The 16,440-nt window shown below is 44.8% G+C and overlaps 1 protein-coding gene across 3 annotated transcripts in view; it reads right to left on the bottom strand.

The window, feature by feature from the left end:
• The window catches only part of CELF5 (CUGBP Elav-like family member 5), a 545,089-nt gene that overhangs the window by 296,195 nt on the left and 232,454 nt on the right, over positions 1 to 16,440 (bottom strand). The gene's annotated exons all lie outside the window — the stretch shown is intronic.

Genomic DNA, 16,440 nt, shown 5'->3' on the forward strand with positions numbered 1-16,440 from the left:
GGCTGATTTTGAAATGCGCTTTCCGTTATGAGGGGGTTGAACAGCAACAAAGAGTTGTTTTGTTTAGAAAAAGTCTTCTGTCCTGTCAATATAATGCATTAATACTCTTTTGACATCTAGCCTATGAAGAGCTCTTTCTGCCACAGAATCTGATTGAGGGAAGAAAGCAGGCAGCTCAACCGATTGGTTAATGTGGAAAGGGGACACTACCTTTCAAAGGAATTTTGGTTTGGTACAACAAACCACACTATTCCTGTAAAGCTGGAAGAAAGGTTCTTCCAAAGTCAGTGCCTGGAGCTCAGTGGCACGCCTTAGTGAGGTGAAGGCAATTGTAAATGTAAATGTATAGGCATTTATATAGCGCACTACTTACCCGTAGGGTCCCAAGGCGCTTCGACCGCTGCGAAACCCTTCCTGGCTTCCCTGAGAGATGGTCCCTTAATGGGTATCTCCAGGGTGAGACCAGGCATCCCCGGCGGTCTGGTGGGGCCGTTAGTGAAGATGAGGCAAGCTAATGCCCAGAGTTGCCGAGTGTGATCGCTGATCAGAGTGGGCACCGAGGCGAGAGAATTATCGAGTCCGCTGACCCTGGTCCAGAAACCTGCCGCGCCGGGAATCGAACCCTGGTCCCGGGCCGTCCTCTGCTCTCGGGTCTGCCGCCTCTAACCAGTGAGCCACACTACTTCTTCAATTAAGAAAGCAACCTTCCAAGATAGAAACTGGAGGGGGCAATTATACAATTATTTAAAAGGTGGGCGCATACGTCTTGTTAGAACAATATTGAGATTCCACGGAGGTGCAGGTAGGACCTTTAGTGGGATCACTCTTTGAAGGGCTGCCATGAAAGCATTAATGTCTGCCACTCTGAACAAGAATAAGTGTTCTCTGTTTTGAAGGTAGGCAGCCACTGCTGTAAGATGTAGACGTACTGAAGTGTAAGCAAGGCCAGAGTGCTGTAAATGCAAGAGGGAACAAATAATGTTTTGTACAGATGCATTGAGTGAATCAATTAGTTGGTTATGACAGTAAAAAACAAATTTTTTCCACTTGGTTGCATAACAAGCTCTAGTGGCAGGCTTACGTGCTTCCTTAGGATGGTCATGCATTCTGGTGACAAATTTAGATACCCAAATTCTATGATTTCATGAGCCAAAGGTTTAGCTCCTTTGGGTTTGGAGGTCTGATTTCGCCATCATTCTGAATGAGAAGGTTTTGGGTTGAGGTGAAGATTCTTGTGTGGAACTACTGAAAGTTCAAGTAGTGCGGTGACCCACAGCTGACAAGCCCATGTGGGGGCCACGAGAATGAGGATGAGAGTCGTTTGCTTGAGCCTCCGAACCCGAAATGGAAGAAGAGGAAGAGAAAGAAAATCATAGGCAAATATCCTTGACCAACTCATCCATAGTGCACTGCATTTGGATAGGGGGTTTGGGAATGTGGAGGCGAAGTTTTGGCATTTTGCGTTCTCTGTGGTCGCAAAGAGGTCTATTTGTGGAAACCCCCACTTGTGGAAGTATGGGAGGAGGACTTGGGGGTGGAGTTCCCACTCATAGACTTGTTGCCGCATCCCGCTGAGGATATCGGCAAAGTAATTGTCCATTCTGGGAGGTGTTCTACAAAGCGATGAATACTGTAATGCAGAGAGCAATGCCAAATGATCTGAGAGAGTGGTGACTAGGCCTGGCCGGAGCTCATGGAGTTTCACTCTGTGGAATTCTGCTGAGTTGCTGAAAAACGGCGCCACATTCTGCAGAGTTCTGCGAGTGGGAAGGGATTGCTCGGCCACCCCTAGTATTTTAAGATATCAAGTATGATGGCCACAACTCAGGAAACAAAGTGTGCCCCCGGTGGTGGTATTCGATAGTGCTCTCATCATCACACTTAATAAATGATAAACTCGGTAGCCAATAAAAGCAGCTTTTACGAACTCTACATGAGACCTATGCACAACAGGAACAAATGTGAGAAAAAAACCACATACTTAGAAACTTCAATCACTGGGTCCTCCATCACATTAGATCTGTTTACATAGGGGTGCTTCTGCATAGTTTCCTTTTCACCAGATAAGCAGCCCTTCCGATTTTTCTTGGCAGTAGCTTGTTAGGACAGAAGCAGTAAACGAGCAAATAATAAGTGACAACGGAAAAAGGTGTCTTGGTGAGTGCTGTTTTACAATGTTGGGTGTCCGAGACAGACATGGCCATATAAACATACTGGGTGGTTATCACTCTGCAGTGAGGCCATCAACAGTATTTGAATCATCCACAGAGTCACTCGCGGGAAACCCCCATCAAACCCAGCTCTTTGCTTCCTTTTTCAACCGATGAACAGATGCCCACAATCAGTGCCTTTCTCTCTGGCTATGAAACACATTGCACAATTTACTCCACAGACAGAAATAAGTTATTGAATGTGAATTGCCCAGTTAGTGCGGAACCACGTAGTCCATAATGAAATGTGTGAAGAAAACACAATAATTTGTCAACAAAATGTTTGCCTTAATGTAATTTTCAATACCTGTCAGATAAATGCAGGAAAAACCTTAAAATTGCAAACCCTGAATACCTGTCTTCGACTCCCAGCACTTCTCTTCTGGGTGTATAGGGTTAGAGCGGTGCATTCATTTACTTTACTGTCTGATGAGCCTGAAAATAAAAGGATGCGGGTGGAGTCCACAGAGACAGCAGGAGGCCATTTCTCATCCCACGACTCAAGCTGGTGGGTCCCTTGCAAGTTTTTTCACTCCCTTGCAACGCCTCTAACCACTTTAACCGTCACCCAAAGACAGGTCTCAGCGCAACAATATATATGGCCCACCAGCTACAACACAAAATGTTATGCGAAAGGCTGTCTTGAGTGACCCACCGCCCCCTCCAAAGCAAGAGTATTCAAACTTTCCCCGGTACCCAGCAAACACATGGTGGCCGCCTTCATGAGAGTTATGAAAGGTAGCTCGGGCGCCAACTGCATGACGAGGGGCACGAGGATGAATGCCTGCACCGCACACAGGAGTTCGCACGGCTGGTCTGCCGAGATGTAAGTGAAGTGATGCGGACCGCGCCGCTCATGATGTGTTACCCCGACTGACACTCATGCAGCTATGTGGGTTCACTATTGTTTCAGGGGTCAGTGAGCCCTGTGCGCCAGTGATCTCCGCTCCACCGCTCCTTGGTGGAGTTTGCTGAACTTCGCGCTCCAAGTGGAGTGCAGAGTGCCAAAAACTCTGTGACCTCCGTCGGCAGAGCGGAGTTCACCCCCACCCCTAGGCGTGACAACGGTAAAGTGTCCCCCTCCCCCTGTTTTTGTAAACTGCACATGGCTGTCATATTGTCCATCTAGACTAGGGCAACCTTGCCTATAATGTGAGGTCGAAATGCTTTCATCACTAGGTGAACAGCTTGAAGCTCTAGGTAGGTGATGTGGAAATTCTGATGTCTAGTGTCCCAGAGACTAGATGAGCACCTCACGCTATGGGTGATGCCTCTGCTGTTAGCATGACCTGTGGAAGAGGGTTGATGAACGGCTAACCTAACAGGTTGTGTGTGTTCCATTACTGCAGAGAGTGAGGATTGTGGCTGTCTACCAACTCTAGCCGTCCAGTCGACCCTGTGACTAAGTCCACTGTTGTGCTAAGCATTCCTGTAAAGGACATATGTTCAGGGTAGCAGGAGGCACTGTGGTGATGCATGAGGCCATCATTCCCAAAAGACGCATGAAAGGTTTGACGGTTAAGTGTTGATTGGCTTGAAATTGTGGTAGCAGTGTTTGAAAATGTTAAACTCTGGCTGCATTTGGGTAGGCTAAAGCCAATTGAGCACAGCCCCTAGATATGGTTGCAGCTGTGAAGGTCAAAGATGGGACTTTGGAACATTGATAGTAAACCCCAGTTGATGTAGCCAGTCGTCTAGATACAGGAAGACATGAATGTTCTGTCTGTGTAAATTCACTGCTACCAGCGCTAAGCATTTGGTGGACACTGAGTGTAGTGGTGACTCCGAATGGAAGGACTTTGAATTGGTAATGTTTTTGCGATGTGCTGGGTAATTGGTGATGTGAAAGTATGCATCCTTTAAGTCTAGGGCTAACATATAGTCACCTTGCTGTAGAAGTGGAAGCACCTGTTGAAGTGTGACCTTATGGAATTGCTATGATAGTATGTAGTGATTTAGAGGCTGTAGGGAGCCGTCCTTTTTGGGAATAAGGAAGTACAGAAAATAAACTCCTGACCCTTGATGTTGTTGTGGAACTGCCTCTATATCTCCTTTGAGTAAAAAAACTTGCACTTTCTGTTTGAGCAGTTGTTGATGTTCCAGAGAGTCTGTGGGTGTGAGGTGAAATATTGGGAGGAGTGCTGGTGAGTTTCAGGCAATAACCATGTTGGATAATGTTCAACACCCACTGGTCCAATGTTATGGACTGCCAGGTGGGAAGAAACTGCCACAATCGACCCCCAACAGGCATAGAATATTTTGGGGGGGAAGGACAAGTGAGTCACTGTTTGTTATGGGATGGGGCGCTACAGGTTGGTGCACCTTTACTCCGACCTTTGACATTGCTAGCCCTGTAGTTGCCTCTAAAATATCCTCAAGATGGAGCGGATTGGGTTTGTGACCTGTAGGAGGATGCGGAAGCATCTGCAGACATAGCTTTGAAACCCGCTCTATAAGAGGAGCAACAAAAGGAGCCCTGTGGAGTGGGTGTTTGATATGCCCCCATGGATTTGGCAACTTCAGTTTCTTTTTTCATTTTCTCCAAGGTCTCATCTATTTGTGAGATGAAGAGATGCAACTTATCAAATGGGACATTAAGTAAAGTTTGCTGGACTTCTGGCTTAAATCCAGAGATAGGCAGCCAGGCATGCCTCCGTAGGAGGCCACTTGTAGTGATGTCTCTGGCGGCGGTATCTGTAGAGTCGAGTGCGGATCTAATGGAGGAGTTGGAAATCAACTTTCCTTCCTGAACCAATCCTTGCCCTTTCTTTTTATGTTCCTCTGGGCGTTATTGGGGGTGTTCTATCAACTCATCCCATTGAGCTCTGTCATAGCTGTCTAACAATCCCTGTGTGATTGCAATTCGCCAATGATTGGTGGATTGTTGCATCTATACGTTTGGCTTCCTTATCAGGAGGTGGTGCGTCAGCTTTAGTTTGTGAGTTAACCCGTTTACGGGTATTTTAAACAACTAGGGAGTCTAGTGGAAGCTGGCCTTGAATAAAATTTGGGTGAGAGGATGCAGCTTCATATTTCTTATCTACCCTAGGGGTGATAATGCGAGCCCGTGCAGGATTGTTAAAAATATCATCTGTATGGCGCAATCTGCCTTTTAGCACGGGAAGAGATTGAGCCACGCTGTGTGTAGTGCATAATGTCTCAAATAAAACATCTTTTTCCATGGATTCTTTATGTAGTGTAAGTGTAACCCCATGGTATGCTGCTGCCCTATCAATGAGCTTCTGGTATGATGCAGTACCATCAGAAGGTGGGATTTTGGCAGGGTATAGGCCTGTGTCTGTATCCCCTGGAGGTCAATTGTATAATCCTGCCAGTGGTCTGGTGGTGGTGGTGCCCCATAAGTGTCATCATTCTCCCATCTGGGTCTGTATGTGGAGACCCCTGAAGTGTAATATTTAAGGGATTCTGTGGTGTGTGAGGTACAGAAGGTACAGGTGGTGGAATGTGAGATGGAGAAGGAGGAACAGGGTGCAAGGGATTGGAAGCCTTATTCTTTTTCTCCTTCTTGATAGGTATCCGCAAATCAATGGTTTTTTGGAAAGAGGTTTGACACTTGGCAGAAGGCACTAACGCAGACTTTGTAATAATGGGGACCGTCTCTGGTTGTTTATGGATCCGTTTTTGTTTCGGATCAAGGCTTTCCTCCATGGCCTCTAAAGTGGGCTACGGGAATGTAGCGGGAGTCAATTTTGGTGCTGAAGGTTTTCGGAACTGAACTAGCTTTGACTTTCCGAGCTGGAGCAGCTGGAGCCGAAGAGATGGAGGCTCTGCTCGGTGTGAAGCCAGCAGGCTTCACATGTGCTTCAGTGCCGAGACCATGGGCGGGGCAGCTGCAGCTGAATCTTATTGCCGACCATGGCCAGGTGGCAGTGTCGGTCATGTGATTTTTTGTGGGCAGGTGAGGGGTTGGAGTACTCATGTCAACTTGACATGGCGGCAGATCGTGTGACTTCAAGTGGATTTCCAATTCGGAGTCCGAATCTCCAATCAAAAAGCCCCCTTTTCTGTGGCTACAGAGGCCTCTAGATCTTCTTCTTCTTCTGGCTCGCTAGCTACCTGCCCGAAGATATCGGACATGTGTTCTATTTCCCATCCCTACCTTTTTCTGCCCAGTGGGCCTAGCCCGGACGGAAGAGGCCCGAAGGCCGCAATCGGAAAGGTCCGACCCGACGAACGTGAGGTTTCCGAACTTCGATAAGAGTAGAGGGAAAATGCATTCGAAACAATACAGACGAGGGTGGAGTGAATTATGCACCAAAAGGATCCTGAAAATATCTCTAACTGCAGTGCCATAATACATGTCCGAACCCACCGGCGGAAAGAAAACAATCTAAATATGGATTCGATGTCCATGCGCACTATTACCAAGAGTAGGAGTCACCTTACCTTGTGACTCGAAAGACTTCTTCAAAGAATAATAACTTTCACACATCCGGACCAAACACTATATGACAGGAGTATGCAAAGCATGTGTATCTACAGTCACACATGCCTCGAACAAATAATACGAGTATTCCAGAGCTTTCTTAATTGCCCCAATATCTTCAGCACATTATCTATGGTACACAGGAAAGTCAGTACCATTTTCCACACAACTACAATTGAAAACCCAAAATAGACAGAAAAACATTTTTGTTGAGCACGTAACACTAATGGAAGTATGGGACAGCAGAGAAAAGATAGGCATTGAATGAGAGTAGGTGATTTTGAAAGGTTTGAAGCAAATTAATGATGTACAACGTAAGTATCACCAAAGATATTGAACCAAATTGACAAGAGCGAGTTGTTCAGAGGTAACAAACAGGTCGAGCCACTCAGAAGGCCCAGCACATTACTGATGAAGAAGTATGGGTAAAAGGACCTCGTAGGCCACAGAGTTGAGGACTGGTTGTGAGAAGTGAGCTACTCATCCTTCTGAGGTTGATAAAATGAGTATCATGCAGTTCTGTTAAAGCAGCGCATTCCATTTTATTTACAGCTATCGAATACCTCTGACAGGGTTTCAACATCAAAACAATATTTGATACAGCTAGAATTCAATCTGTCTGCTTCAGTCCTTGATAGGTAAGTGGCAAAAAGGACAACAGACAATTGCATTGTTTCCGCTCAGGCTAACCCCTCAGAAAATGTGCTTTTGTTGCTCTAGTCCCTATTGCAAAATTGAATACTGAATAACACTCAGTAGAAGTTTGACTCAGATATGAGGTCAATAGAATCAAATCTGAACCTTGAGCTGCACCAAACTGCTGTGGGAAACAAAGAAGAGAGAATAAACTCTCTCCCCTTAGAAAGAAACTGGTACTCATCCGAACAACCACCTTTTCTTATCAGACAGACCTTTAGGAGGCGTTTTATTTCACTAATCCAAGTAGGTCGGTGCCCCGCCTGCCTCCAGCTAGGCGCTGCCTGGTGCATTATGGCCAATCTATGATGTCACCTCGGCTAGAATCTTGACCAGTAGGAGCTCTTGCAGTGAAGTGGCTCTAGGGGGCAGCAGCAGCTGAGGCTCTGGGGATCCACCATGTAAAGGCTGGAGCTGCTGCCCCCTTCAGGGACTTCATGGCAAAGCATCATGGGTGGACACCACAAATTACCCAAAATGCTCCAGTATTTCAGCGGCTTTATCATTTTCCTTGGTGGAGAGTTGAAGAAGATAACATTAATCAGCATGACGCTTCAGATCAGTAAGGGCTTTATGCAGGGGAGAAATTAATTTATGTTAAATTTACTTGCTTTCTTGTTAAAATTATAACCCACCATTCTTTTTAAAACCGAAGCACTAGATACTCAGGGTTATAGCTGATGGCCATGCTTCTGTAACTAAAAAGAGGGTGCTTGCACCCAGTGACAGAAGATGAGGCCGAAAGGTAGGCCCCAGGCCTAGTGTAGCGTTTCCACGGCCAGACCCAGGGTTTCACTTTGATGTAAACCAGGGAAAACAGTGACCCTGGCTGGAGGGAAGGACCACACCAAACCTACTTCTAAATGTTGAGCATAGAGATCAGGATGTGAGAAGGTGAGGAGGACGCCATGTAAGGATATGGGAACCATCACTTCTGTAACTCTAGAGATGGATGATGCAAGGTTAGGAGATGAACAGGTGGGGCCCATGTATGGATAAATGTGACAGTCCCATGCACCATGTAGTTCTGGGGGGAGGGGGATTGGGTACATCCGCCTGAGGGTACACTAGTATTGATGGAAATCAGACTGTAGTGCTTACATCTCCTGAATGTCTCTCTATATGGGCCTGCAGTGATGTATGAGGAAAAAGTGAATGCTCCCTCTCACCACGGCGCAACCGTTCACTCAACATCACATACAAAAGTGTCAAGTGTCTGTTAACGAAAAACCCAAAAAGAAGGAAAAACCACAAAGGACAAAAGAACCTCTTTGGCAATATTGTAGCCATTGATTGTAGATATAGAATAGTGTAGAGGTGATTAGCAAGGCCCCAAGCTTTCCCTACAATACCCAAGCAGGAAAGACTGCAGAAGGATTCCAGTAGACTTTGCAGTCACAAAGGATAACATTTCGGAGACAAAATATTAGCAAACAGGTGATGAAAAAATATAGCATCACATTTTGTGGCGATTCATTCATCTCTTGCAGATGACTCCTTATATGCGATTTAAAAAAGATCAGACATCACAAGAAAAACCTCTTCCATCTTGAGTCGGAAGCTCACACAGCATTTTTGGAAGAATCTTCATCTTGGAAAGGCAGATCATAAGGCTTGCCATGTCGGATCGCCATCTTGCAAAGGCAGATTATAAGACTTCCCAAAACACAATTAGGCATATGAAGAAGTCCAAGCTTGACATCCTCCATTAAGGATTGAACCCTTGCTGCCCTTCCCACCCGGCGCTCAAGACAGCTTACGGAACACTTCTCAGTGACTGCGAGTGCGGCAACGCTAATCAAGTCTTTTCTGTGGGAGCATGCCATTCTGCAGCAAGGCCACCCAAGCACTCATGGAGTGTGCCACCTGCATGCCTGCAACTGCTGGAAGCGCTTCATGCTCTTAGCATTCTCTGTACAGATGGAACAGTAGAGACCCTTCTAGATGCTCCAGGTTTGTTGAGTTGTCATTGAAAGAAAGGACAAACTAACAAAGGACCGTGGACGATAGAAGCATCTCCCCAAGAACACTCACTGGAAGATTAGAAGGATGAGAAATCGAAGGCGGCCTCAACATTTTTAAGAATCAGAAATTTCTTCATCATCATATTCTAGTTGTCCTTGTACCTTAATTGTTGGAAGTACAAAGGGAAACCAACGATAGTCAAGAATAAATGGTTTCAGATGAGATGAATGAAAGACAGGATGAATCTTCCAAGTATGAGGCAATTTTAGTTGGAAGAGCAGAATGAATATGAGGAGTTCATAACATATGGGCTACAAAATCATGTTTGAAACTGGCAGTGAATTAAGAAGTAGGAAAACAAGAAGATAGTCAAACTTTCTTCAAAGGAACAAAGCAAGACGAATTTGATCTTGCTTTATCAGCATTTTGCTTCATCTTGACTTTGAAATAGTCTAAACTTTAAGAAACAAGCTGTTAACCCCTTCGATGCTTGTGACAAGGTCAACTTGTCATGGGTGTTACCTGCGCTGTGCTTATGACGAGTTGACCTTGTCACATAACAAGGGATTTTTAAAATTGCAGCGCAGCACGGGAATGTGCTGTAGCAATGATGCGGCTAATGCATCTGAAACTGCTCCCAATACCCAGTGGCCACTCCAAAACCAATTATCATACATTTCATGGCAGTTACATTACAGATATTGAGCTTGGGTTTAATTAGTTGACTCTGTCTGACTATTTAACTGGGGCTAAAACCAAAAGAAAACGCTTGCTCAATTCCCAAAGCCTTACACAAGGCTCTCCCAAACGAGAAAGAATCTGAGTTCCTCTATTAGATATGAGAGTAAAGGGTAATCCAGAGTCGAAAAATATCAGTGAAAAAACAAAGGGCCATTTCGTCAGCTATTAGTAACTTGGACAACGTTGAAAAATGAGCCACCATTAAAAAGGTGTCTACAATAGAAATTGTATGCCATTGTGCTGGAGCCACTGGTGAAGGGCAAACAGCTGTAAATAGCCAAAGACAGTGGGAGCAATGATTTCAACTGAGCACAAATTGGACAAGCAAGAACATATTCTTGAACATCAGTTGGCCACCAAAAAGCTCATAATACTAAATCCAATGTGGCCCAAACTCTGTGACCAGATATGGCTGAGTCATGACACATTCTCATCACATCCAACTGTAGCTCCTTAGTTGGCACAAATATGGTTTACTGGCTACAATAAAACTCATGCTGTCAAACAAAAAGGAATCTTTAGTTGAAACTTTTTTAGCTCTTTTGGATCCATCTGTTTTTCAACCATCTTTACTTGATATACAAAGACAGAACTACTCCAACCACACACTGGGAAGAAATGACAGGGTTATCATAAGTGAGTGATGTCTCTGGAGAACGACAGATTATTGGAACAGAAATATAAATAATAGTGAAATCATGCTGTGCAAAAAAGAGACTGTGTCCCCTGGCAATGATTCCCGCATCGAAGGTGTCAGACACTGTAAATTCCGATGGTTAGCTCAAACTCAAAGCAGTTCTCTAGTGCCATTCAAAAATCTCTCCATTCAGTGCAGGCCATTTCCACGGCTATGCATTCTCTTTGAGGAGCTGAGGGATTGTGCTCTGAATCGTTCTCTTCTGGTTCTGATAAAATGGGAGACGGATAAAAGGAAAGGTGTTCTCGCACATCATTTTCTTGCTTTTGTAATAAAACGGATCCAATTTCCGCGTTAACTGTTTTGAAGCATCATGATGACATAGAATTGGAGCCTGAGTGGATATCTGTTTGAGTGTACAAAAAGCGTTTTCTTCTTATTAATTCAAACAAAACCTTTCTTCAACTTCCCCTACATTAACACGAGCGATATCATTAGTTATCTTAGTAAAGTTCCCAATGAATTGATGACAAACGCTTGAATATCACAGGAGACCTTCAGTTTCCTTTTGTATTAGAAAGTGAAGGCAAATTCAAAGTAGCATAAACATTCTTGGGATCTCTAGGAATGCCAGAAGCCTCCAATCTACATCCAATATATTTACGTTCATCCTTATTAAATTTACACTTTCCTGCTTGCAATGCAATTTATATTGTTGAAATCTTGACAGTACTAAACTCACAAGTTCAGCATCAGTCTTTGAAAACACAAAGATGTTATCCAAACAGAGCAAAACAAACTGATGCAAGACATCAGGGAACACTGAACAGATGGATTGTTGGGAAAAGTCAATATTACACAACCTAAATGCATAATATAAGATTCAAAAAGTCCAGATGGGGTGAGAAAGGCTGTTTAATACTTGGTCCTTTCCTTTATTCATTACAAATGATAAGCTCCCCGAAAAACAACCAAGCTTTGGCAAAACTCATGCTCTGCAAACTGATTCCAAAGTATCCCTATCAGGAGTAAAGGATGCATAGCCTTGAGTATGATCTGCTTTGATCCTGTACAATCGATTCAAGGTTCTGACTTGCTACTCGCGTCTACATGAATCTTTATCTACAATCAAGAGCTACAGCAGTGCAAAGAAGGTGTTCTACTCTTCGCGGTTTGTCCTCCTGGTAGGTATGGTCCTACAGAGACACTTACCATCTTTCTTGTGCACATTAAATGTCGGGCGCCACCGTGGTTACCTTGAGGAGTCACACTTTCCTCGGGGCAGTCAAGAAATGGACTCAACATACCTTCTCAGGGAGCAGTCCTTTACACTTTATTCCAATATTGGGGCAGAGCTGGACTCTGCAGCGGAGGCACTAGCGTGTTTTGTGCTGCAGAAGCAACCAAGCAAGTGCTGAGAGAAACACAGAGTTCAGTGGTGAGAGAAGCATGACACCTGCATCACTGTCCCGGCCAGCCGCTATGTGCAAGCCACATATGGTTCTACTGCAAATATAAGGGCATAGTGCAATGAATGGCATACTGCAGCAATGTGGCCATCCGTAAGTAGCATGTCGGCTGGTTGCTGTGCACGGCCGTGCTGCGACACATACGGCAAACTGGCCTGAAGCAGAGTGTCGGCCGACTGCAACACATGTAGCAACCGCAAAATACAGGACCGTTACAACATATGGGCCAGCTGCAGTTTAGACACCTGCTGTGACATACGTGATTGCTGCAACATAAAGGACAGGTGGAACTTAACACTCCTTCTTTTCAAAGAGAAACTCAAATGTTAATGTGGAAGTTCATCTGTTACCCAGGGGCAGAATCCCTTTCGAGTGAATATGCTGTGATTATTTTACACCTCTAAAGCTCTCTTTGTATCTGTCACTATGCCCCAATCTCCTGCCCTGGAATGCATAGAAAACATGCTCACTGTCCCAGCCATGCCTGACAATGCCGCTGCAGACAGTGCTTGTGCTGACGTGTGCAGAACTTGGAGCTGGACTCACCATAGCTTTCAGATCTGCAACAAAGTTTGGTGTGAATCACTAATAGCCAGATTTATATATTGGTGGTAAGTTTACTCCATCGAAATGGCGACAGACTATCCTTACTGCCAATATAATGGTTTGCCTGCCAAATGTATATGCAGGCAGACCAAAGTTCGGCAATGGCGGAGGCTACTCTGTAAAAAAAATAAATTGTAAATTGATACTTGTAAAGCGCATTACTCACCCGCAAGGGTCTCAAGGCGCTTGTACGAATACCACTGTGGAACCCATCCTGGCTTTCCCTGTGAGGCATCCACTCCTGGGCAACCCCAAGGTGGAGGCCAGGCATCCTTAGCGTTGTGGGGGCCGTTGAGGAGATTAAGCAAGCTATTGCCCAGAGTTGCAGAGTGCAGAGTGGAACTCCATGTTTGGAATAGGCACAGAGGCGAGAATTATCAGGTCCGTGGAATTTTGAGCCCAAGACCCGCCGAGGCGGGGAATTGAACCCTGGTCCCGGGCCAGACCTCTGCATCAGGGTCTGCCGCTCTAATCATTGAGCCACGCTCTCTGTCTCCACTGCGGCCAGACTTTTCCAACAGCCTAATGGAGTAAGGGTTATCTGAGAAAAGGTTAAATGTCTGCCCAGCCAATTTAGAGGGGTGGGCATAGAGCAGATTTTTTTACTGCCCATCCCAACAGCAAGGGGCAGTAACAAAACTAAAAATGCCCCCTCGCCAATGGAGATGACAGCCAAGGGAAGGGGGAATTTATAATTTATCTTCAGACAAAAATCCACTTTGAGGTTTTGTTTTTGAAAATAATTTTTTTTTGCAACTTTACATTATGTTCATGTTATATTTGATGGAGCCTTACAGCAAAGTTCCAATACATTCAAAGGCTCCACCGGTGCTTCCTTTGATTGGAAGAAATGTCAGTGGCGCTGATGGATATTTCCAAATTTGGCAGGCAGGTACTCCGTCAGTGCGACAGAGTAATTTACTCCATCACCCTGATGGAGTACAATTCCGTCCGTCAAATATTAAATCAGCCCCTACATTAAATTAGTTACTTACCTGTAATGCCAGCTCTCCATCATTGGTATATTTAAATATATTCACATGTTTGGATCATTCCCCATCATCAGGCTGGGAATCCCCGCTACATTAAATTAGGAGTATACATAGTAAAAATATACAATATACGGTATGTAATGTAAAAAGTCCAGAGGCCAGAAACAACTTAGTATGTCTAGTAACACATCCACCTCATTTCAAACAACTGAAATTTCAGCCACTGAGGTGGAAGCTTAAGCACTCCTCCTCCGCCTAGAGGCCAGTATAGCTTAGATTTCAAACCACAGTGTGAGAATAGTATACAATAAATCTCTGACCCGGGTGGAAGGAGGGTCGCATGTGAATATATGAAAGATACCAATGTTGGCGAACCGGAGTTACAGTTAAGTAACTAATTCTGTTCACCAACATTCTATCTTTTATATATTCACGTGCTTGAATCAGAATAGAAAGTAGTACACATTCTGAAATACAACAAACCGGGAAGCAGGCTTACCATTAGTGAAAGAGGCTTCTCAGTACTGTCTGTCCCACAGCTGTGTCAGCTTCTGCGTCCACATCTAGGCACTGATGCTTCGTGAACGTATGCCTGCTCCTCCAGGTGGCTGCACCCCCGCATAGAGTGCTGCAGTTGAAGCCATGCGCTGGTGGGATGCACCCCCAGTCTTACCTCAAGAGAACGATTGGTTTTGGCATGACAGAAAGCAATACAGGCTGAGGGCCAACGTGCTATCCCCTGTTTGGACAGGACTTGGCCTTTTTCGTGTTTGTGCAAATGATACAAATAGATGATCTGATGTGCATATGTCCTTTTTTTTTGTCTATACAGAATTTCACACATCTACGCACGTCTAAAGAATGTAACGATCTTTCTCCTGGTGAAGATGGATTGTGAAAGAACATCTAAGAATGATAGGCTCATTCAGATGGAAGTCAGTAGGAACCTTAGGAATGAATTATGGGTTGGTTCAGAGTATCACTTTGTCCTCTGTGAACCAGAGAAAAGGTTCTCTGATGGTGAATGCCTGAATCTCTCACAATCTCCTAGCTGATGTCTGAGCCTGGGGTAGCGCTGTCTTCCATGATTTTTTTAAAAAAAAACACTCTATGTATCGCTCTAAAGGAGGTGGCATCAGCTGACTGAAGTCTGTATTAAGTTCCCATGGAACCGGAGGATGCCAAAGAGGTGGAAATGTTCTAAAAGGCCCTTTCATTAACTGTTTAATGACCATTTGGGAAAACAAAGTATATGTCGAACTGTAGGTCCTTCTGAATCTGGATATTGCAACCAGATGGACCCTGACTGAAGAATATTTGAGGTTACTTTTGGCCAAACTTACCAAATACTGCAGGATCTGAGAAGGCTTTATTTGAAGCGGATGATGACCCTTACTCCTGCACCTGACACAGGAAAGTTTCCATATAATGTTGTAAGTCTTATTGGTCGCTAGAGAATCAGCCTGCAGTAGACTCTGTTTACACTCTTGTACAATGGACAAATTCTAGGTGGTCAGGTGCCATGCTGCCAAGTTCAGAGACTTGGGATCATGGTGAAGAATCCCTCTTGATGTCTGAACAATATCCTGGGATACTCAATATCAAAGGAATGGACGGACGTACTGCCAAATGTAGCAGCTCGCTGCACCAGTACTGGCGAGGCCAGGCTGGAGCAATGAGGATTAGAGTGCAATGGTCTATCTTTGCCTTCGTCAACACCGTGGGGATCAGGAGAAAAGGATGAAAGGCGTAGGTGAATATCTTGAACCAACTGATCCAAAGAACATTGCCCATCATCTCTGGACGCCAAAACCTGCTTGCATAGCACCAGCAATTCCTGTTCGGAGTGCCAAATAGATTGATTGTAGGGGGACTCTATTAATTGAAAACATAATCCACCTGTTTCTGTTATAGTTCCCACGTGTGAGAATCCATTATTTACCAGATAAGTACATCCACCTGATCATTCAGCCTGGCAGATGTTCCATAGCAATGTCTAGCCTGTGAGAAATGGCACGGTTCCACAGCAGCTGAGCTTCTTCCGAAAGAATCCTGGATCGTGTCCCTCCCTGCTTGCCTATGTAGAACATGGATGTTGTCTTGTTTGTTCTGACTACGACCAGCCTGCCTGCCAGTCTGGGAGGTAACGCTTGTAAACGCCAGTCTTATGGCACGGAGTCCCAACATATTGATGTGGAGCTCCCTCTCTGCATCCGATTGACATTGTCTGTAATTTTATTATTCTCTCTACTGATGGAAAGGCTTTCCCAACTGAATATCGAGTGTTGCTCTTTGAAATTGGATCTCTGTTTGTGGCACCATCAAAGGTTTCTCCCTGTTCAAAGTGAAGCCTAGTCTCTGGAAGAGATTAATGCAACATTCATGAAAGCTTTTTCTTTTTCTCTGGATGGCTCTTTGATTAACCCGTCGTCCAGGTATGGGAACACCTGGTGACCTTCTCTCCTGACAAAAAGCAGCAACTGGAGTGAGACATTTTGTGAATATTCTCAGCATAGATTTGAGCCCAAATGGGAGCATCTTGTACTGGTATTGCTGACCCACTACTGAGAAACAGAGGTACTTTCTGTGTTTTCGATGAATGGGTATGTGGAGGTAAGTATCCCAAAGGCCCAGGGAGATGAAAAAGTCCCTTCCTACATCATCAGGAGAACTTCTT

This window comes from Lissotriton vulgaris, chromosome 12 (assembly GCF_964263255.1).
Source record: "Lissotriton vulgaris chromosome 12, aLisVul1.2, whole genome shotgun sequence".
In the NCBI taxonomy this organism is placed as follows: Eukaryota; Metazoa; Chordata; class Amphibia; order Caudata; family Salamandridae; genus Lissotriton; species Lissotriton vulgaris.